We start from the raw sequence: 22,799 nt of genomic DNA, 5'->3' as shown, positions 1-22,799 counted from the left end.
AGGAAGTGAGGACATGAGGGTGTCCTGGAGGGGATATGGGGCCTAGTGGAGGAAGTGAGGACATGGGGGTGTCCTGGAGGGGATATGGGGCCTAGTGGAGGAAGTGAGGACATGGGGGTGTCCTGGAGGGGATATGGGGCCTAGTGGAGGAAGTGAGGACATGGGGGTGTCCTGGAGGGGATATGGGGCCTAGTGGAGGAAGTGAGGACATGGGAGTGTCCTGGAGGGGATATGGGGCCTAGTGGAGGAAGTGAGGACATGAGGGTGTCCTGGAAGGGATATGGGGCCTAGTGGAGGAAGTGAGGACATGGGGGTGTCCTGGAGGGGATATGGGGCCTAGTGGAGGAAGTGAGGACATGGGGGTGTCCTGGAGGGGATATGGGGCCTAGTGGAGGAAGTGAGGACATGAGGGTGTCCTGGAGGGGATATGGGGCCTAGTGGAGGAAGTGAGGACATGGGGGTGTCCTGGAGGGGATATGGGGCCTAGTGGAGGAAGTGAGGACATGAGGGTGTCCTGGAGGGGATATGGGGCCTAGTGGAGGAAGTGAGGACATGGGGGTGTCCTGGAGGGGATATGGGGCCTAGTGGAGGAAGTGAGGACATGGGGGTGTCCTGGAGGGGATATGGGGCCTAGTGGAGGAAGTGAGGACATGAGGGTGTCCTGGAGGGGATATGGGGCCTAGTGGAGGAAGTGAGGACATGGGGGTGTCCTGGAGGGGATATGGGGCCTAGTGGAGGAAGTGAGGACATGAGGGTGTCCTGGAGGGGATATGGGGCCTAGTGGAGGAAGTGAGGACATGGGGGTGTCCTGGAGGGGATATGGGGCCTAGTGGAGGAAGTGAGGACATGGGGGTGTCCTGGAGGGGATATGGGGCCTAGTGGAGGAAGTGAGGCCATGGGGAGTGTCCTGGAGGGGATATGGGGTCTAGTGGAGGAAGTGAGGACATGGGGGTGTCCTGGAGGGGATATGGGGCCTAGTGGAGGAAGTGAGGCCATGGGGGTGTCCTGGAGGGGATATGGGACCTAGTGGAGGAAGTGAGGACATGGGGGTGTCCTGGAGGGGATATGGGGCCTAGTGGAGGAAGTGAGGTCTTGGGGGTGTCCTGGAGGGGATATGGGGCCGAGTGGAGGAAGTGAGGACATGGAGGGTGTCCTGGAGGGGATATGGGGCCTAGTGGAGGAAGTGAGGTCATGGGGTTGTCCTGGAGGGGATATGGGGCCTAGTGGGGGAAGTGAGGACATGGGGGTGTCCTGGAGGGGATATGGGACCTAGTGGAGGAAGTGAGGACATGGGAGTGTCCTGGAGGGGATATGGGGCCTAGTGGAGGAAGTGAGGTCTTGGGGGTGTCCTGGAGGGGATATGGGGCCTAGTGGAGGAAGTGAGGACATGGGGGTGTCCTGGAGGGGATATGGGGCCTAGTGGAGGAAGTGAGGACATGGGGGTGTCCTGGAGGGGATATGGGGCCTAGTGGAGGAAGTGAGGACATGGGAGTGTCCTGGAGGGATATGGGGCCTAGTGGAGGAAGTGAGGACATGGGGGGTGGAGGGGATATGGGGCCTAGTGGAGGAAGTGAGGACATGAGGGTGTCCTGGAGGGGATATGGGGCCTAGTGGAGGAAGTGAGGACATGAGGGGTGGAGGGGATATTGGGCCTAGTGGAGGAAGTGAGGTCATGGGGGTGTCCTGGAGGGGATATGGGACCTAGTGGAGGAAGTGAGGACATGAGGGTGTCCTGGAGGGGATATGGGGCCTAGTGGAGGAAGTGAGGACATGGGGGTGTCCTGGAGGGGATATGGGGCCTAGTGGAGGAAGTGAGGACATGGGGGTGTCCTGGAGGGGATATGGGGCCTAGTGGAGGAAGTGAGGACATGGGGGTGTCCTGGAGGGGATACGGGGCCTAGTGGAGGAAGTGAGGACATGGGGGTGTCCTGGAGGGGATACGGGGCCTAGTGGAGGAAGTGAGGCCATGGGGGTGTCCTGGAGGGGATATGGGGCCTAGTGGAGGAAGTGAGGCCATGGGGGTGTCCTGGAGGGGATATGGGGCCTAGTGGAGGAAGTGAGGACATGAGGGTGTCCTGGAGGGGATATGGGGCCTAGTGGAGGAAGTGAGGACATGGGGGTGTCCTGGAGGGGATAAGGGGCCTAGTGGAGGAAGTGAGGACATGGGGGTGACCTGGAGGGGATATGGGGCCTAGTGGAGGAAGTGAGGACATGGGGGTGTCCTGGAGGGGATATGGGGCCTAGTGGAGTAAGTGAGGACATGGGGGTGACCTGGAGGGGATATGGGGCCTAGTGGAGGAAGTGAGGACATGAGGGGTGGAGGGGATATGGGGCCTAGTGGAGGAAGTGAGGACATGAGGGTGACCTGGAGGGGATATGGGGCCTAGTGGAGGAAGTGAGGACATGAGGGGTGGAGGGGATATGGGGCCTAGTGGAGGAAGTGAGGTCATGAGGGTGACCTGGAGGGGATATGGGGCCTAGTGGAGGAAGTGAGGACATGAGGGTGTCCTGGAGGGGATATGGGGCCTAGTGGAGGAAGTGAGGTCATGAGGGTGACCTGGAGGGGATATGGGGCCTAGTGGAGGAAGTGAGGTCATGAGGGTGACCTGGAGGGGATATGGGGCCTAGTGGAGGAAGTGAGGTCATGAGGGTGACCTGGAGGGGATATGGGGCCTAGTGGAGGAAGTGAGGTCATGAGGGTGACCTGGAGGGGATATGGGGCCTAGTGGAGCAAGTGAGGACATGGGGGTGACCTGGAGGGGATATGGGGCCTAGTGGAGGAAGTGAGGACATGAGGGGTGGAGGGGATATGGGGCCTAGTGGAGGAAGTGAGGACATGAGGGGTGGAGGGGATATGGGGCCTAGTGGAGGAAGTGAGGTCATGAGGGTGACCTGGAGGGGATATGGGGCCTAGTGGAGGAAGTGAGGTCATGAGGGTGACCTGGAGGGGATATGGGGCCTAGTGGAGGAAGTGAGGTCATGAGGGTGACCTGGAGGGGATATGGGGCCTAGTGGAGCAAGTGAGGACATGGGGGTGACCTGGAGGGGATATGGGGCCTAGTGGAGGAAGTGAGGACATGAGGGGTGGAGGGGATATGGGGCCTAGTGGAGGAAGTGAGGACATGAGGGTGACCTGGAGGGGATATGGGGCCTAGTGGAGGAAGTGAGGACATGAGGGGTGGAGGGGATATGGGGCCTAGTGGAGGAAGTGAGGTCATGAGGGTGTCCTGGAGGGGATATGGGGCCTAGTGGAGGAAGTGAGGACATGAGGGTGTCCTGGAGGGGATAAGGGGCCTAGTGGAGGAAGTGAGGACATGGGGGTGTCCTGGAGGGGATATGGGGCCTAGTGGAGGAAGTGAGGACATGGGGGTGTCCTGGAGGGGATATGGGGCCTAGTGGAGGAAGTGAGGACATGGGGGTGTCCTGGAGGGGATATGGGGCCTAGTGGAGGAAGTGAGGCCATGGGGAGTGTCCTGGAGGGGATATGGGGCCTAGTGGAGGAAGTGAGGACATGAGGGGTGGAGGGGATATGGGGCCTAGTGGAGGAAGTGAGGACATGGGGGTGTCCTGGAGGGGATATGGGGCCTAGTGGAGGAAGTGAGGACATGAGGGGTGGAGGGGATATGGGGCCTAGTGGAGGAAGTGAGGACATGGTGTTGTCCTGGAGGGGATATGGGGCCTAGTGAAGGAAGTGAGGACATGAGGGGTGGAGGGGATATGGGGCCTAGTGGAGGAAGTGAGGACATGGGGGTGTCCTGGAGGGGATATGGGGCCTGGTGGAGGAAGTGAGGACATGAGGTGTCCTGGAGGGGATATGGGGCCTAGTGGAGGAAGTGAGGACATGAGGTGTCCTGGAGGGGATATGGGGCCTAGTGGACGAAGTGAGGACATGGGGGTGTCCTGGAGGGGATATGGGGCCTAGTGGAGGAAGTGAGGACTTGGGGGTGTCCTGGAGGGGATATGGGGCCTAGTGGAGGAAGTGAGGACATGAGGGTGTCCTGGAGGGGATATGGGGCCTAGTGGAGGAAGTGAGGACATGGGGGTGTCCTGGAGGGGATATGGGGCCTAGTGGAGGAAGTGAGGACTTGGGGGTGTCCTGGAGGGGATATGGGGCCTAGTGGAGGAAGTGAGGACATGGTGGTGTCCTGGAGGGGATATGGGGCCTAGTGGAGGAAGTGAGGACATGGGGGTGTCCTGGAGGGGATATGGGGCCTAGTGGAGGAAGTGAGGACATGGGGGTGACCTGGAGGGAATATGGGGCCTAGTGGAGGAAGTGAGGACATGAGGGTGTCCTGGAGGGGATATGGGGCCTAGTGGAGGAAGTGAGGACATGAGGTGTCCTGGAGGGGTTATGGGGCCTAGTGGAGGAAGTGAGGACATGAGGTGTCCTGGAGGGGATATGGGGCCTAGTGGAGGAAGTGAGGACATGGGGGTGTCCTGGAGGGGATATGGGGCCTAGTGGAGGAAGTGAGGACTTGGGGGTGTCCTGGAGGGGATATGGGGCCTAGTGGAGGAAGTGAGGACATGAGGGTGTCCTGGAGGGGATATGGGGCCTAGTGGAGGAAGTGAGGACATGGGGGTGTCCTGGAGGGGATATGGGGCCTAGTGGAGGAAGTGAGGACTTGGGGGTGTCCTGGAGGGGATATGGGGCCTAGTGGAGGAAGTGAGGACATGGTGGTGTCCTGGAGGGGATATGGGGCCTAGTGGAGGAAGTGAGGACATGGGGGTGTCCTGGAGGGGATATGGGGCCTAGTGGAGGAAGTGAGGACATGGGGGTGACCTGGAGGGAATATGGGGCCTAGTGGAGGAAGTGAGGACATGAGGGTGTCCTGGAGGGGATATGGGGCCTAGTGGAGGAAGTGAGGACATGGGGGTGTCCTGGAGGGGATATGGGGCCTAGTGGGGGAAGTGAGGACATGGGGGTGTCCTGGAGGGGATATGGGGCCTAGTGGGGGAAGTGAGGACATGGGGGTGTCCTGGAGGGGATATGGGGCCTAGTGGAGGAAGTGAGGACATGAGGGGTGGAGGGGATATGGGGCCTAGTGGAGGAAGTGAGGACATGGGGGTGACCTGGAGGGAATATGGGGCCTAGTGGAGGAAGTGAGGACATGAGGGTGTCCTGGAGGGGATATGGGGCCTAGTGGAGGAAGTGAGGACATGGGGGTGTCCTGGAGGGGATATGGGGCCTAGTGGAGGAAGTGAGGCCATGGGGAGTGTCCTGGAGGGGATATGGGGCCTAGTGGAGGAAGTGAGGACATGAGGGGTGGAGGGGATATGGGGCCTAGTGGGGGAAGTGAGGACATGGGGGTGTCCTGGAGGGGATATGGGGCCTAGTGGAGGAAGTGAGGTCATGAAGGTGTCCTGGAGGGGATATGGGGCCTAGTGGGGGAAGTGAGGACATGGGGGTGTCCTGGAGGGGATATGGGGCCTAGTGGAGGAAGTGAGGACATGGGGGTGTCCTGGAGGGGATATGGGGCCTAGTGGAGGAAGTGAGGACATGAGGGGTGGAGGGGATATGGGGCCTAGTGGAGGAAGTGAGGACATGGTGGTGTCCTGGAGGGGATATGGGGCCTAGTGAAGGAAGTGAGGACATGAGGGTGACCTGGAGGGGATATGGGGCCTAGTAGAGGAAGTGAGGACATGAGGGGTGGAGGGGATATGGGGCCTAGTGGAGGAAGTGAGGACATGGGGGTGTCCTGGAGGGGATATGGGGCCTAGTGGAGGAAGTGAGGACATGAGGGGTGGAGGGGATATTGGGCCTAGTGGAGGAAGTGAGGACATGGTGGTGTCCTGGAGGGGATATGGGGCCTAGTGGAGGAAGTGAGGACATGGTGGTGTCCTGGAGGGGATATGGGGCCTAGTGAAGGAAGTGAGGACATGAGGGTGACCTGGAGGGGATATGGGGCCTAGTGGGGGAAGTGAGGACATGAGGGGTGGAGGGGATATGGGGCCTAGTGGAGGAAGTGAGGACATGGGGGGTGGAGGGGATATGGGGCCTAGTGGGGGAAGTGAGGACATGAGGGTGTCCTGGAGGGGATAAGGGGGCCTAGTGGAGGAAGTGAGGACATGGGGGTGTCCTGGAGGGGATATGGGGCCTAGTGGAGGAAGTGAGGACATGGGGGTGTCCTGGAGGGGATATGGGGCCTAGTGGAGGAAGTGAGGACATGAGGGGTGGAGGGGATATGGGGCCTAGTGGAGGAAGTGAGGACATGGTGGTGTCCTGGAGGGGATATGGGGCCTAGTGAAGGAAGTGAGGACATGGGGGTGTCCTGGAGGGGATATGGGGCCTAGTGAAGGAAGTGAGGACATGAGGGTGACCTGGAGGGGATATGGGGCCTAGTGGAGGAAGTGAGGACATGAGGGGTGGAGGGGATATGGGGCCTAGTGGAGGAAGTGAGGACATGGGGGTGTCCTGGAGGGGATATGGGGCCTAGTGGAGGAAGTGAGGACATGAGGGGTGGAGGGGATATGGGGCCTAGTGGAGGAAGTGAGGACATGGTGGTGTCCTGGAGGGGATATGGGGCCTAGTGGAGGAAGTGAGGACATGGTGGTGTCCTGGAGGGGATATGGGGCCTAGTGAAGGAAGTGAGGACATGAGGGTGACCTGGAGGTGATATGGGGCCTAGTGGGGGAAGTGAGGACATGAGGGGTGGAGGGGATATGGGGCCTAGTGGAGGAAGTGAGGACATGGGGGGTGGAGGGGATATGGGGCCTAGTGGGGGAAGTGAGGACATGAGGGTGTCCTGGAGGGGATAAGGGGGCCTAGTGGAGGAAGTGAGGACATGGGGGTGTCCTGGAGGGGATATGGGGCCTAGTGGAGGAAGTGAGGACATGAGGGTGTCCTGGAGGGGATATAGGGCCTAGAGGGGGAAGTGAGGACATGGGGGGTGGAGGGGATATGGGGCCTAGTGGGGGATGTGAGGCCATGGGGGTGTCCTGGAGGGGATATGGGGCCTAGTGGAGGAAGTGAGGACATGGGGGTGTCCTGGAGGGGATATGGGGCCTAGTGAAGGAAGTGAGGACATGGGGAGTGTCCTGGAGGGGATATGGGGCCTAGTGGAGGAAGTGAGGACATGAGGGTGTCCTGGAGGGGATAAGGGGCCTAGTGGAGGAAGTGAGGACATGGGGGTGTCCTGGAGGGGATATGGGGCCTAGTGGAGGAAGTGAGGACATGAGGGTGTCCTGGAGGGGATATGGGGCCTAGTGGAGGAAGTGAGGACATGGGGGTGTCCTGGAGGGGATATGGGGCCTAGTGGAGGAAGTGAGGTCTTGGGGGTGTCCTGGAGGGGATATGGGGCCTAGTGGAGGAAGTGAGGTCATGGGGGTGTCCTGGAGGGGATATGGGGCCTAGTGGAGGAAGTGAGGACATGGGGGTGTCCTGGAGGGGATATGGGGCCTAGTGGAGGAAGTGAGGACATGGGGGGTGGAGGGGATATGGGGCCTAGTGGAGGAAGTGAGGCCATGGGGGTGTCCTGGAGGGGATATGGGGCCTAGTGGAGGAAGTGAGGCCATGGGGGTGTCCTGGAGGGGATATGGGGCCTAGTGGAGGAAGTGAGGACATGAGGGTGTCCTGGAGGGGATATGGGGCCTAGTGGAGGAAGTGAGGACATGGGGGTGTCCTGGAGGGGATATGGGGCCTAGTGGAGGAAGTGGGGACATGAGGGGTGGAGGGGATATGGGGCCTAGTGGAGGAAGTGAGGACATAGGGGTGTCCTGGAGGGGATATGGGGCCTAGTGGAGGAAGTGAGGCCATGAGGGTGTCCTGGAAGGGATATGGGGCCTAGTGGAGGAAGTGAGGACATGGGGAGTGTCCTGGAGGGGATATGGGGCCTAGGGGAGGAAGTGAGGACATGAGGGTCTCCTGGAGGGGATATGGGGCCTAGTGGAGGAAGTGAGGTCTTGGGGGTGTCCTGGAGGGGATATGGGGCCTAGTGGAGGAAGTGAGGTCATGGGGGTTTCCTGGAGGGGATATGGGGCCTAGTGGAGGAAGTGAGGCCATGGGGAGTGTCCTGGAGGGGATATGGGGCCTAGTGGAGGAAGTGAGGACATGGGGGTGTCCTGGAGGGGATATGGGGCCTAGTGGAGGAAGTGAGGCCATGCGGGTGTCCTGGAGGGGATATGGGGCCTAGTGGAGGAAGTGAGGTCATGGGGGTGTCCTGGAGGGGATATGGGGCCTAGTGGAGGAAGTGAGGTCATGGGGGTGTCCTGGAGGGGATATGGGGCCTAGTGGAGGAAGTGAGGCCATGCGGGTGTCCTGGAGGGGATATGGGGCCTAGTGGAGGAAGTGAGGACATGGGGGTGTCCTGGAGTTGTTATGGGGCCTAGTGGAGGAAGTGAGGACATGGGGGTGTCCTGGAGGGGATATGGGGCCTAGTGGAGGAAGTGAGGACATGGAGGGTATCCTGGAGGGGATATGGGGCCTAGTGAAGGAAGTGAGGACATGAGGGTGACCTGGAGGGGATATGGGGCCTAGTGGAGGAAGTGAGGACATGAGGGGTGGAGGGGATATGGGGCCTAGTGGAGGAAGTGAGGACATGGGGGTGTCCTGGAGGGGATATGGGGCCTAGTGGAGGAAGTGAGGACATGAGGGGTGGAGGGGATATGGGGCCTAGTGGAGGAAGTGAGGACATGGTGGTGTCCTGGAGGGGATATGGGGCCTAGTGGAGGAAGTGAGGACATGGTGGTGTCCTGGAGGGGATATGGGGCCTAGTGAAGGAAGTGAGGACATGAGGGTGACCTGGAGGTGATATGGGGCCTAGTGGGGGAAGTGAGGACATGAGGGGTGGAGGGGATATGGGGCCTAGTGGAGGAAGTGAGGACATGGGGGGTGGAGGGGATATGGGGCCTAGTGGGGGAAGTGAGGACATGAGGGTGTCCTGGAGGGGATAAGGGGGCCTAGTGGAGGAAGTGAGGACATGGGGGTGTCCTGGAGGGGATATGGGGCCTAGTGGAGGAAGTGAGGACATGAGGGTGTCCTGGAGGGGATATAGGGCCTAGAGGGGGAAGTGAGGACATGGGGGGTGGAGGGGATATGGGGCCTAGTGGAGGAAGTGAGGACATGGCGGTGTCCTGGAGGGGATATGGGGCCTAGTGGGGGAAGTGAGGACATGGGGGTGTCCTGGAGGGGATATGGGGCCTAGTGGAGGAAGTGAGGTCTTGGGGGTGTCCTGGAGGGGATATGGGGCCTAGTGGAGGAAGTGAGGACATGGGGGTGTCCTGGAGGGGATATGGGGCCTAGTGAAGGAAGTGAGGACATGGGGAGTGTCCTGGAGGGGATATGGGGCCTAGTGGAGGAAGTGAGGACATGAGGGTGTCCTGGAGGGGATAAGGGGCCTAGTGGAGGAAGTGAGGACATGGGGGTGTCCTGGAGGGGATATGGGGCCTAGTGGAGGAAGTGAGGACATGAGGGTGTCCTGGAGGGGATATGGGGCCTAGTGGAGGAAGTGAGGACATGGGGGTGTCCTGGAGGGGATATGGGGCCTAGTGGAGGAAGTGAGGACATGGTGGTGTCCTGGAGGGGATATGGGGCCTAGTGGAGGAAGTGAGGTCATGGGGGTGTCCTGGAGGGGATATGGGGCCTAGTGGAGGAAGTGAGGACATGGGGGTGTCCTGGAGGGGATATGGGGCCTAGTGGAGGAAGTGAGGACATGGGGGGTGGAGGGGATATGGGGCCTAGTGGAGGAAGTGAGGCCATGGGGGTGTCCTGGAGGGGATATGGGGCCTAGTGGAGGAAGTGAGGACATGAGGGTGTCCTGGAGGGGATATGGGGCCTAGTGGAGGAAGTGAGGACATGGGGGTGTCCTGGAGGGGATATGGGGCCTAGTGGAGGAAGTGGGGACATGAGGGGTGGAGGGGATATGGGGCCTAGTGGAGGAAGTGAGGACATAGGGGTGTCCTGGAGGGGATATGGGGCCTAGTGGAGGAAGTGAGGCCATGAGGGTGTCCTGGAAGGGATATGGGGCCTAGTGGAGGAAGTGAGGACATGGGGAGTGTCCTGGAGGGGATATGGGGCCTAGGGGTGGAAGTGAGGACATGAGGGTCTCCTGGAGGGGATATGGGGCCTAGTGGAGGAAGTGAGGTCTTGGGGGTGTCCTGGAGGGGATATGGGGCCTAGTGGAGGAAGTGAGGTCATGGGGGTTTCCTGGAGGGGATATGGGGCCTAGTGGAGGAAGTGAGGCCATGGGGAGTGTCCTGGAGGGGATATGGGGCCTAGTGGAGGAAGTGAGGACATGGGGGTGTCCTGGAGGGGATATGGGGCCTAGTGGAGGAAGTGAGGCCATGCGGGTGTCCTGGAGGGGATATGGGGCCTAGTGGAGGAAGTGAGGTCATGGGGGTGTCCTGGAGGGGATATGGGGCCTAGTGGAGGAAGTGAGGTCATGGGGGTGTCCTGGAGGGGATATGGGGCCTAGTGGAGGAAGTGAGGCCATGCGGGTGTCCTGGAGGGGATATGGGGCCTAGTGGAGGAAGTGAGGACATGGGGGTGTCCTGGAGTTGTTATGGGGCCTAGTGGAGGAAGTGAGGACATGGGGGTGTCCTGGAGGGGATATGGGGCCTAGTGGAGGAAGTGAGGACATGGAGGGTATCCTGGAGGGGATATGGGGCCTAGTGGAGGAAGTGAGGTCATGGGGGTTTCCTGGAGGGGATATGGGGCCTAGTGGAGGAAGTGAGGACATGGGGGTGTCCTGGAGGGGATATGGGGCCTAGTGGAGGAAGTGAGGCCATGGGGGTATCCTGGAGGGGATATGGGGCCTAGTGGAGGAAGTGAGGCCATGGGGAGTGTCCTGGAGGGGATATGGGGCCTAGTGGAGGAAGTGAGGACATGGGGGTGTCCTGGAGGGTATATGGGGCGTAGTGGAGGAAGAGAGGACATGGGGGTGTCCTGGAGGGGATATGGGGCCTAGTGGAGGAAGTGAGGACATGGCGGTGTCCTGGAGGGGATATGGGGCCTAGTGGAGGAAGTGAGGCCATGAGGGTGTCCTGGAAGGGATATGGGGCCTAGTGGAGGAAGTGAGGACATGAGGGTGTCCTGGAGGGGATATGGGGCCTAGTGGAGGAAGTGAGGACATGGCGGTGTCCTGGAGGGGATATGGGGCCTAGTGGAGGAAGTGAGGACATGAGGGTGTCCTGGAAGGGATATGGGGCCTAGTGGAGGAAGTGAGGACATGGCGGTGTCCTGGAGGGGATATGGGGCCTAGTGGAGGAAGTGAGGCCATGAGGGTGTCCTGGAAGGGATATGGGGCCTAGTGGAGGAAGTGAGGACATGGGGGTGTCCTGGAGGGGATATGGGGCCTAGTGGAGGAAGTGAGGTCATGGTGGTGTCCTGGAGGGGATATGGGGCCTAGTGGAGGAAGTGAGGACATGAGGGTGACCTGGAGGGGATATGGGGCCTAGTGGAGGAAGTGAGGACATGGGGGTGTCCTGGAGGGGATATGGGGCCTAGTGGGGGAAGTGAGGACATGGGGGGTGTAGGGGATATGGGGCCTAGTGGAGGAAGTGAGGCCATGGGGGTATCCTGGAGGGGATATGGGGCCTAGTGGAATAAGTGAGGCCATGGGGGTGTCCTGGAGGGGATATGGGGCCTAGTGGAGGAAGTGAGGCCATTGGGGTATCCTGGAGGGGATATGGGGCCTAGTGGAGGAAGTGAGGCCATGGGGGTGTCCTGGAGGGGATATGGGGCCTAGTGGAGGAAGTGAGGACATGGGGGGTGGAGGGGATATGGGGCCTAGTGGAGGAAGTGAGGACATGCGGGTGTCCTGGAGGGGATATGGGGCCTAGTGGAGGAAGTGAGGACATGAGGGTGTCCTGGAGGGGATATGGGGCCTAGTGGAGGAAGTGAGGACATGGGGGTGTCCTGGAGGGGATATGGGGCCTAGTGGAGGAAGTGAGGACATGGTGGTGTCCTGGAGGGGATATGGGGCCTAGTGGAGGAAGTGAGGACATGTGGGTGTCCTGGAGGGGATATGGGGCCTAGTGGAGGAAGTGAGGACATGAGGGTGTCCTGGAGGGGATATGGGGCCTAGTGGAGGAAGTGAGGACATGAGGGTGTCCTGGAGGGGATATGGGGCCTAGTGGAGGAAGTGAGGACATGGGGGTGTCCTGGAGGGGATATGGGGCCTAGTGGAGGAAGTGAGGACATGAGGGTGTCCTGGAGGGGATATGGGGCCTAGTGGAGGAAGTGAGGACATGGGGGTGTCCTGGAGGGGATATGGGGCCTAGTGGAGGAAGTGAGGACATGAGGGTGTCCTGGAGGGGATATGGGGCCTAGTGGAGGAAGTGAGGACATGAGGGTGTCCTGGAGGGGATATGGGGCCTAGTGGAGGAAGTGAGGACATGGGGGTGTCCTGGAGGGGATATGGGGCCTAGTGGAGGAAGTGAGGACATGAGGGTGTCCTGGAGGGGATATGGGGCCTAGTGGAGGAAGTGAGGACATGGGGGTGTCCTGGAGGGGATATGGGGCCTAGTGGAGGAAGTGAGGACATGGGGGTGTCCTGGAGGGGATATGGGGCCTAGTGGAGGAAGTGAGGACATGAGGGTGTCCTGGAGGGGATATGGGGCCTAGTGGAGGAAGTGAGGACATGAGGGTGTCCTGGAGGGGATATGGGGCCTAGTGGAGGAAGTGAGGACATGGGGGTGTCCTGGAGGGGATATGGGGCCTAGTGGAGGAAGTGTGGACATGAGGGTGTCCTGGAGGGGATATGGGGCCTAGTGGAAGAAGTGAGGACATGGGGGTGTCCTGGAGGGGATATGGGGCCTAGTGGAGGAAGTGAGGACATGAGGGTGTCCTGGAGGGGATATGGGGCCTAGTGGAGGAAGTGAGGACATGAGGGTGTCCTGGAGGGGATATGGGGCCTAGTGGAGGAAGTGAGGACATGGGGGTGTCCTGGAGGGGATATGGGGCCTAGTGGAGGAAGTGAGGACATGGGGGTGTCCTGGAGGGGATATGGGGCCTAGTGGAGGAAGTGAGGACATGAGGGTGTCCTGGAGGGGATATGGGGCCTAGTGGAGGAAGTGAGGACATGGGGGTGTCCTGGAGGGGATATGGGGCCTAGTGGAGGAAGTGAGGACATGGGGGTGTCCTGGAGGGGATATGGGGCCTAGTGGGGGAAGTGAGGACATGAGGGTGACCTGGAGGGGATATGGGGCCTAGTGGAGGAAGTGAGGACATGCGGGTGTCCTGGAGGGGATATGGGGCCTAGTGGAGGAAGTGAGGCCATGAGGGTGTCCTGGAAGGGATATGGGGCCTAGTGGAGGAAGTGAGGACATGGGGGTGTCCTAGAGGGGATATGGGGCCTAGTGGGGGAAGTGAGGACATGAGGGTGTCCTGGAGGGGATATGGGGCCTAGTGGGGGAAGTGAGGACATGAGGGTGACCTGGAGGGGATATGGGGCCTAGTGGAGGAAGTGAGGACATGGGGGTGTCCTGGAGGGGATATGGGGCCTAGTGGGGGAAGTGAGGACATGAGGGTGACCTGGAGGGTATATGGGGCCTAGTGGAGGAAGTGAGGACATGGGGGTGTCCTGGAGGGGATATGGGGCCTAGTGGGGGAAGTGAGGACATGAGGGTGACCTGGAGGGGATATGGGGCCTAGTGGAGGAAGTGAGGACATGGGGGTGTCCTGGAGGGGATATGGGGCCTAGTGGAGGAAGTGAGGACATGAGGGTGTCCTGGAGGGGATATGGGGCCTAGTGGAGGAAGTGAGGACATGGGGGTGTCCTGGAGGGGATACGGGGCCTAGTGGAGGAAGTGAGGACATGGGGGTGTCCTGGAGGGGATATGGGGCCTAGTGGGGGAAGTGAGGACATGAGGGTGACCTGGAGGGGATATGGGGCCTAGTGGAGGAAGTGAGGACATGGGGGTGTCCTGGAGGGGATATGGGGCCTAGTGGAGGAAGTGAGGCCATGAGGGTGTCCTGGAAGGGATATGGGGCCTAGTGGAGGAAGTGAGGACAATGGGGGTGTCCTAGAGGGGATATGGGGCCTAGTGGAGGAAGTGAGGACATGGGGGTGTCCTAGAGGGGATATGGGGCCTAGTGGGGGAAGTGAGGACATGAGGGTGTCCTGGAGGGGATATGGGGCCTAGTGGGGGAAGTGAGGACATGAGGGTGACCTGGAGGGGATATGGGGCCTAGTGGAGGAAGTGAGGACATGAGGGAGTCCTGGAGGGGATATGGGGCCTAGTGGAGGAAGTGAGGACATGGGGGTGTCCTGGAGGGGATATGGGGCCTAGTGGGGGAAGTGAGGACATGAGGGTGACCTGGAGGGGATATGGGGCCTAGTGGAGGAAGTGAGGACATGGGGGTGTCCTGGAGGGGATATGGGGCCTAGTGGAGGAAGTGAGGCCATGAGGGTGTCCTGGAAGGGATATGGGGCCTAGTGGAGGAAGTGAGGACATGGGGGTGTCCTAGAGGGGATATGGGGCCTAGTGGAGGAAGTGAGGACATGGGGGTGTCCTAGAGGGGATATGGGGCCTAGTGGAGGAAGTGAGGACATGAGGGTGTCCTGGAGGGGATATGGGGCCTAGTGGAGGAAGTGAGGACATGGGGGTGTCCTGGAGGGGATATGGGGCCTAGTGGAGGAAGTGAGGTCATGGGGAGTGTCCTGGAGGGGATATGGGGCCTAGTGGAGGAAGTGAGGACATGGGGGTGTCCTAGAGGGGATATGGGGCCTAGTGGAGGAAGTGAGGACATGGGGGTGTCCTAGAGGGGATATGGGGCCTAGTGGAGGATGTGAGGACATGGGGGTGTCCTGGAGGGGATATGGGGCCTAGTGGAGGAAGTGAGGACATGAGGGTGTCTGGAGGGGATATGGGGCCTAGTGGAGGAAGTGAGGTCATGGGGGTGTCCTGGAGGGGATATGGGGCCTAGTGGAGGAAGTGAGGACATGGGGGTGTCCTGGAGGGGATATGGGGCCTAGTGGAGGAAGTGAGGTCATGGGGGTGTCCTGGAGGGGATATGGGGCCTAGTGGAGGAAGTGAGGACATGGGGGTGTCCTGGAGGGGATATGGGGCCTAGTGGAGGAAGTGAGGACATGGGGGTGTCCTGGAGGGGATATGGGGCCTAGTGGAGGAAGTGAGGACATGGGGGTGTCCTGGAGGGGATATGGGGCCTAGTGGAGGAAGTGAGGACATGGGGGTATCCTGGAGGGGATATGGGGCCTAGTGGAGGAAGTGAGGACATGAGGGTGTCCTGGAGGGGATATGGGGCCTAGTGGAGTAAGTGAGGACATGGGGGTGTCCTGGAGGGGATATGGGGCCTAGTGGAGGAAGTGAGGTCATGGGGGTGTCCTGGAGGGGATATGGGGCCTAGTGGAGGAAGTGAGGACATGGGGGTGTCCTGGAGGGGATATGGGGCCTAGTGGAGGAAGTGAGGCCATGGGGGTGTCCTGGAGGGGATATGGGGCCTAGTGGAGGAAGTGAGGACATGAGGGTGACCTGGAGGGGATATGGGGCCTAGTGGAGGAAGTGAGGACATGGGGGTGTCCTGGAGGGGATATGGGGCCTAGTGGAGGAAGTGAGGACATGAGGGTGACCTGGAGGGGATATGGGGCCTAGTGGAGGAAGTGAGGACATGAGGGTGACCTGGAGGGGATATGGGGCCTAGTGGAGGAAGTGAGGACATGGGGGTGTCCTGGAGGGGATATGGGGCCTAGTGGAGGAAGTGAGGACATGGGGGTGTCCTGGAGGGGATATGGGGCCTAGTGGAGGAAGTGAGGACATGGGGGTGTCCTGGAGGGGATATGGGGCCTAGTGGAGGAAGTGAGGACATGGGGGTGTCCTGGAGGGGATATGGGGCCTAGTGGAAGAAGTGAGGCCATGGGGGGTGGAGGGGATATGGGGCCTAGTGGAGGAAGTGAGGTCATGGGGGTGTCCTGGAGGGGATATGGGGCCTAGTGGAGGAAGTGAGGACATGGGGGTGTCCTGGAGGGGATATGGGGCCTAGTGGAGGAAGTGAGGACATGGGGGTGTCCTGGAGGGGATATGGGGCCTAGTGGGGGAAGTGAGGACATGGGGGGTGTAGGGGATATGGGGCCTAGTGGAGGAAGTGAGGACATGGGGGTGTCCTGGAGGGGATATGGGCCTAGTGGAGGAAGTGAGGACATGGGGGTGTCCTGGAGGGGATATGGGGCCTAGTGGAATAAGTGAGGCCATGGGGGTGTCCTGGAGGGGATATGGGGCCTAGTGGAGGAAGTGAGGCCATGAGGGTGTCCTGGAAGGGATATGGGGCCTAGTGGAGGAAGTGAGGCCATGGGGGTGTCCTGGAGGGGATATGGGGCCTAGTGGAGGAAGTGAGGCCATGGGGGGTGTAGGGGATATGGGGCCTAGTGGGGGAAGTGAGGACATGGGGGTGTCCTGGAGGGGATATGGGGCCTAGTGGAGGAAGTGAGGACATGAGGGTGTCCTGGAGGGGATATGGGGCCTAGTGGAGGAAGTGAGGTCATGGGGGTGTCCTGGAGGGGATATGGGGCCTAGTGGAGGAAGTGAGGACATGAGGGTGTCCTGGAGGGGATATGGGGCCTAGTGGAGGAAGTGAGGACATGGGGGTGTCCTGGAGGGGATATGGGGCCTAGTGGAGGAAGTGAGGACATGAGGGTGTCCTGGAGGGGATATGGGGCCTAGTGGAGGAAGTGAGGCCATGGGGGTATCCTGGAGGGGATATGGGGCCTAGTGGAATAAGTGAGGCCATGGGGGTGTCCTGGAGGGGATATGGGGCCTAGTGGAGGAAGTGAGGCCATGGGGGTATCCTGGAGGGGATATGGGGCCTAGTGGAGGAAGTGAGGCCATGAGGGTGTCCTGGAAGGGATATGGGGCCTAGTGGAGGAAGTGAGGCCATGGGGGTGTCCTGGAGGGGATATGGGGCCTAGTGGAGGAAGTGAGGCCATGGGGGTATCCTGGAGGGGATATGGGGCCTAGTGGAGGAAGTGAGGCCATGAGGGTGTCCTGGAAGGGATATGGGGCCTAGTGGAGGAAGTGAGGCCATGGGGGTATCCTGGAGGGGATATGGGGCCTAGTGGAGGAAGTGGGGACATGGGGGTGTCCTGGAGGGGATATGGGACCTAGTGGAGGAAGTGAGGACATGGGGGTGTCCTGGAAGGGATATGGGGCCTAGTGGAGGAAGTGAGGCCATGGGGGTGTCCTGTTGGGGATATGGGGCCTAGTGGAGGAAGTGAGGCCATGGGGGTATCCTGGAGGGGTTATGGGGCCTAGTGGAGGAAGTGAGGCCATGGGGGTGTCCTGGAGGGTATATGGGGCCTAGTGGAGGAAGTGAGGACATGGGGGTGTCCTGGAGGGGATATGGGGCCTAGTGGGGGAAGTGAGGCCATGGGGGTGTCCTGGAGGGGATATGGGGCCTAGTGGAGGTAGTGAGGCCATGGGGGTGTCCTGGAGGGGATATGGGGCCTAGTGGAGGAAGTGAGGACATGGGGGTATCCTGGAGGGGATATGGGGCCTAGTGGAGGAAGTGAGGCCATGGGGGTGTCCTGGAGGGGATACGGGGCCTAGTGGAGGAAGTGAGGCCATGGGGGTATCCTGGAGGGGATATGGGGCCTAGTGGAGGAAGTGAGGCCATGGGGGTGTCCTGGAGGGGATACGGGGCCTAGTGGAGGAAGTGAGGCCATGGGGGTGTCCTGGAGGGGATATGGGGCCTAGTGGAGGAAGTGAGGACATGGGGGTGTCCTGGAAGGGATATGGGGCCTAGTGGAGGAAGTGAGGCCATGGGGGTGTCCTGGAGGGGATACGGGGCCTAGTGGAGGAAGTGAGGCCATGGGGGTGTCCTGGAGGGGATATGGGGCCTAGTGGAGGAAGTGAGGACATGGGGGTGTCCTGGAGGGGATACGGGGCCTAGTGGAGGAAGTGAGGACATGGGGGTGTCCTGGAAGGGATATGGGGCCTACTGGAGGAAGTGAGGCCATGGGGGTGTCCTGGAGGGGATACGGGGCCTAGTGGAGGAAGTGAGGCCATGGGGGTGTCCTGGAGGGGATATGGGGCCTAGTGGAGGAAGTGAGGCCATGGGGGTGTCCTGGAGGGGATATGGGGCCTAGTGGAGGAAGTGAGGCCATGGGGGTGTCCTGGAAGGGATATGGGGCCTAGTGGAGGAAGTGAGGCCATGGGGGTGTCCTGGAGGGGATATGGGGCCTAGTGGAGGAAGTGAGGCCATGGGGGTATCCTGGAGGGGTTATGGGACCTAGTGGAGGAAGTGAGGCCATGGGGGTGTCCTGGAGGGTATATGGGGCCTAGTGGAGGAAGTGAGGACATGGGGGTGTCCTGGAGGGGATATGGGGCCTAGTGGGGGAAGTGAGGCCATGGGGGTGTCCTGGAGGGGATATGGGGCCTAGTGGAGGAAGTGAGGCCATGGGGGTGTCCTGGAGGGGATACGGGGCCTAGTGGAGGAAGTGAGGACATGGGGGTGTCCTGGAGGGGATATGGGGCCTAGTGGGGGAAGTGAGGACATGGGGGTGTCCTGGAGGGGATATGGGGCCTAGTGGAGGAAGTGAGGACATGGGGGTGTCCTGGAGGGGATATGGGGCCTAGTGGAGGAAGTGAGGTCTTGGGGGTGTCCTGGAGGGGATATGGGGCCTAGTGGAGGAAGTGAGGTCATGGGGGTGTCCTGGAGGGGATATGGGGCCTAGTGGAGGAAGTGAGGACATGGGGGTGTCCTGGAGGGGATATGGGGCCTAGTGGAGGAAGTGAGGACATGGGGGGTGGAGGGGATATGGGGCCTAGTGGAGGAAGTGAGGTCATGAAGGTGTCCTGGAGGGGATATGGGGCCTAGTGGAGGAAGTGAGGACATGAGGGTGTCTGGAGGGGATATGGGGCCTAGTGGAGGAAGTGAGGTCATGGGGGTGTCCTGGAGGGGATATGGGGCCTAGTGGAGGAAGTGAGGCCATGCGGGTGTCCTGGAGGGGATATGGGGCCTAGTGGAGGAAGTGAGGACATGGGGGTGTCCTGGAGGGGATATGGGGCCTAGTGGAGGAAGTGAGGCCATGCGGGTGTCCTGGAGGGGATATGGGGCCTAGTGGAGGAAGTGAGGTCATGAAGGTGTCCTGGAGGGGATATGGGGCCTAGTGGAGGAAGTGAGGACATGAGGGTGTCTGGAGGGGATATGGGGCCTAGTGGAGGAAGTGAGGTCATGGGGGTGTCCTGGAGGAGATATGGGGCCTAGTGGAGGAAGTGAGGACATGGGGGTGTCCTGGAGGGGATATGGGGCCTAGTGGAGGAAGTGAGGACATGGGGGTGTCCTGGAGGGGATATGGGGCCTAGTGGGGGAAGTGAGGACATGAGGGTGTCCTGGAGGGGATATGGGGCCTAGTGGAGGAAGTGAGGACATGGGGAGTGTCCTGGAGGGGATATGGGGCCTAGTGGAGGAAGTGAGGACATGGGGGTGTCCTGGAGGGGATATGGGGCCTAGTGGAGGATGTGAGGACATGGGGGTGTCCTGGAGGGGATATGGGGCCTAGTGGAGGAAGTGAGGACATGGGGAGTGTCCTGGAGGGGATATGGGGCCTAGTGGAGGAAGTGAGGACATGAGGGTGTCCTGGAGGGGATATGGGGCCTAGTGGAGGAAGTGAGGACATGGGGGTGTCCTGGAGGGGATATGCGGCCTAGTGGAGGAAGTGAGGACATGGGGGTGTCCTGGAGGGGATATGGGGCCTAGTGGAGGAAGTGAGGACATGGGGGTGTCCTGGAGGGGATATGGGGCCTAGTGGAGGAAGTGAGGACATGAGGGTGTCCTGGAGGGGATATGGGGCCTAGTGGAGGAAGTGAGGCCATGCGGGTGTCCTGGAGGGGATATGGGGCCTAGTGGAGGAAGTGAGGTCATGGGGGTGTCCTGGAGGGGATATGGGGCCTAGTGGAGGAAGTGAGGACATGAGGGTGTCCTGGAGGGGATATGGGGCCTAGTGGGTGAAGTGAGGACATGGGGGTGTCCTGGAGGGGATATGGGGCCTAGTGGAGGAAGTGAGGACATGAGGGTGTCTGGAGGGGATATGGGGCCTAGTGGAGGAAGTGAGGCCATGGGGGTATCCTGGAGGGGTTATGGGACCTAGTGGAGGAAGTGAGGCCATGGGGGTGTCCTGGAGGGTATATGGGGCCTAGTGGAGGAAGTGAGGACATGGGGGTGTCCTGGAGGGGATATGGGGCCTAGTGGGGGAAGTGAGGCCATGGGGGTGTCCTGGAGGGGATATGGGGCCTAGTGGAGGAAGTGAGGCCATGGGGGTGTCCTGGAGGGGATATGGGGCCTAGTGGAGGAAGTGAGGACATGGGGGTGTCCTGGAGGGGATATGGGGCCTAGTGGGGGAAGTGAGGACATGGGGGTGTCCTGGAGGGGATATGGGGCCTAGTGGAGGAAGTGAGGACATGGGGGTGTCCTGGAGGGGATATGGGGCCTAGTGGAGGAAGTGAGGTCTTGGGGGTGTCCTGGAGGGGATATGGGGCCTAGTGGAGGAAGTGAGGTCATGGGGGTGTCCTGGAGGGGATATGGGGCCTAGTGGAGGAAGTGAGGACATGGGGGTGTCCTGGAGGGGATATGGGGCCTAGTGGAGGAAGTGAGGACATGGGGGGTGGAGGGGATATGGGGCCTAGTGGAGGAAGTGAGGTCATGAAGGTGTCCTGGAGGGGATATGGGGCCTAGTGGAGGAAGTGAGGACATGAGGGTGTCTGGAGGGGATATGGGGCCTAGTGGAGGAAGTGAGGTCATGGGGGTGTCCTGGAGGGGATATGGGGCCTAGTGGAGGAAGTGAGGCCATGCGGGTGTCCTGGAGGGGATATGGGGCCTAGTGGAGGAAGTGAGGACATGGGGGTGTCCTGGAGGGGATATGGGGCCTAGTGGAGGAAGTGAGGCCATGCGGGTGTCCTGGAGGGGATATGGGGCCTAGTGGAGGAAGTGAGGTCATGAAGGTGTCCTGGAGGGGATATGGGGCCTAGTGGAGGAAGTGAGGACATGAGGGTGTCTGGAGGGGATATGGGGCCTAGTGGAGGAAGTGAGGTCATGGGGGTGTCCTGGAGGGGATATGGGGCCTAGTGGAGGAAGTGAGGACATGGGGGTGTCCTGGAGGGGATATGGGGCCTAGTGGAGGAAGTGAGGACATGGGGGTGTCCTGGAGGGGATATGGGGCCTAGTGGGGGAAGTGAGGACATGAGGGTGTCCTGGAGGGGATATGGGGCCTAGTGGAGGAAGTGAGGACATGGGGAGTGTCCTGGAGGGGATATGGGGCCTAGTGGAGGAAGTGAGGACATGGGGGTGTCCTGGAGGGGATATGGGGCCTAGTGGAGGATGTGAGGACATGGGGGTGTCCTGGAGGGGATATGGGGCCTAGTGGAGGAAGTGAGGACATGGGGAGTGTCCTGGAGGGGATATGGGGCCTAGTGGAGGAAGTGAGGACATGAGGGTGTCCTGGAGGGGATATGGGGCCTAGTGGAGGAAGTGAGGACATGGGGGTGTCCTGGAGGGGATATGCGGCCTAGTGGAGGAAGTGAGGACATGGGGGTGTCCTGGAGGGGATATGGGGCCTAGTGGAGGAAGTGAGGACATGGGGGTGTCCTGGAGGGGATATGGGGCCTAGTGGAGGAAGTGAGGACATGAGGGTGTCCTGGAGGGGATATGGGGCCTAGTGGAGGAAGTGAGGCCATGCGGGTGTCCTGGAGGGGATATGGGGCCTAGTGGAGGAAGTGAGGTCATGGGGGTGTCCTGGAGGGGATATGGGGCCTAGTGGAGGAAGTGAGGACATGAGGGTGTCCTGGAGGGGATATGGGGCCTAGTGGGTGAAGTGAGGACATGGGGGTGTCCTGGAGGGGATATGGGGCCTAGTGGAGGAAGTGAGGACATGAGGGTGTCTGGAGGGGATATGGGGCCTAGTGGAGGAATTGAGGCCATGCGGGTGTCCTGGAGGGGATATGGGGCCTAGTGGAGGAAGTGAGTTCATGGGGGTGTCCTGGAGGGGATATGGGGCCTAGTGGAGGAAGTGAGGACATGGGGGTGTCCTGGAGGGGATATGGGACCTAGTGGAGGAAGTGAGGACATGAGGGTGTCCTGGAGGGGATATGGGGCCTAGTGGGTGAAGTGAGGACATGGGGGTGTCCTGGAGGGGATATGGGGCCTAGTGGAGGAAGTGAGGACATGAGGGTGTCCTGGAGGGGATATGGGGCCTAGTGGAGGAAGTGAGGCCATGCGGGTGTCCTGGAGGGGATATGGGGCCTAGTGGAGGAAGTGAGGACATGAGGGTGTCCTGGAGGGGATATGGGGCCTAGTGGAGGAAGTGAGGCCATGCGGGTGTCCTGGAGGGGATATGGGGCCTAGTGGAGGAAGTGAGGACATGAGGGTGTCTGGAGGGGATATGGGGCCTAGTGGAGGAAGTGAGGCCATGGGGGTGTCCTGGAGGGGATATGGGGCCTAGTGGAGGAAGTGAGGCCATGGGGGTGTCCTGGAGGGGATATGGGGCCTAGTGGAGGAAGTGAGGACATGAGGGTGTCTGGAGGGGATATGGGGCCTAGTGGAGGAAGTGAGGTCATGGGGGTGTCCTGGAGGGGATATGGGGCCTAGTGGAGGAAGTGAGGCCATGCGGGTGTCCTGGAGGGGATATGGGGCCTAGTGGAGGAAGTGAGTACATGAGGGTGTCTGGAGGGGATATGGGGCCTAGTGGAGGAAGTGAGGTCATGGGGGTGTCCTGGAGGGGATATGGGGCCTAGTGGAGGAAGTGAGGTCATGGGGGTGTCCTGGAGGGGATATGGGGCCTAGTGGAGGAAGTGAGGACATGGGGGTGTCCTAGAGGGGATATGGGGCCTAGTGGAGGATGTGAGGCCATGCGGGT

This window comes from Callospermophilus lateralis, chromosome 6 (genome assembly GCF_048772815.1).
Source record: "Callospermophilus lateralis isolate mCalLat2 chromosome 6, mCalLat2.hap1, whole genome shotgun sequence".
NCBI classification, from domain to species: domain Eukaryota; kingdom Metazoa; phylum Chordata; class Mammalia; order Rodentia; family Sciuridae; genus Callospermophilus; species Callospermophilus lateralis.
The sequence above is the reverse complement of the archived record's forward strand: the minus strand, read 5'-3'. Positions refer to the sequence as shown.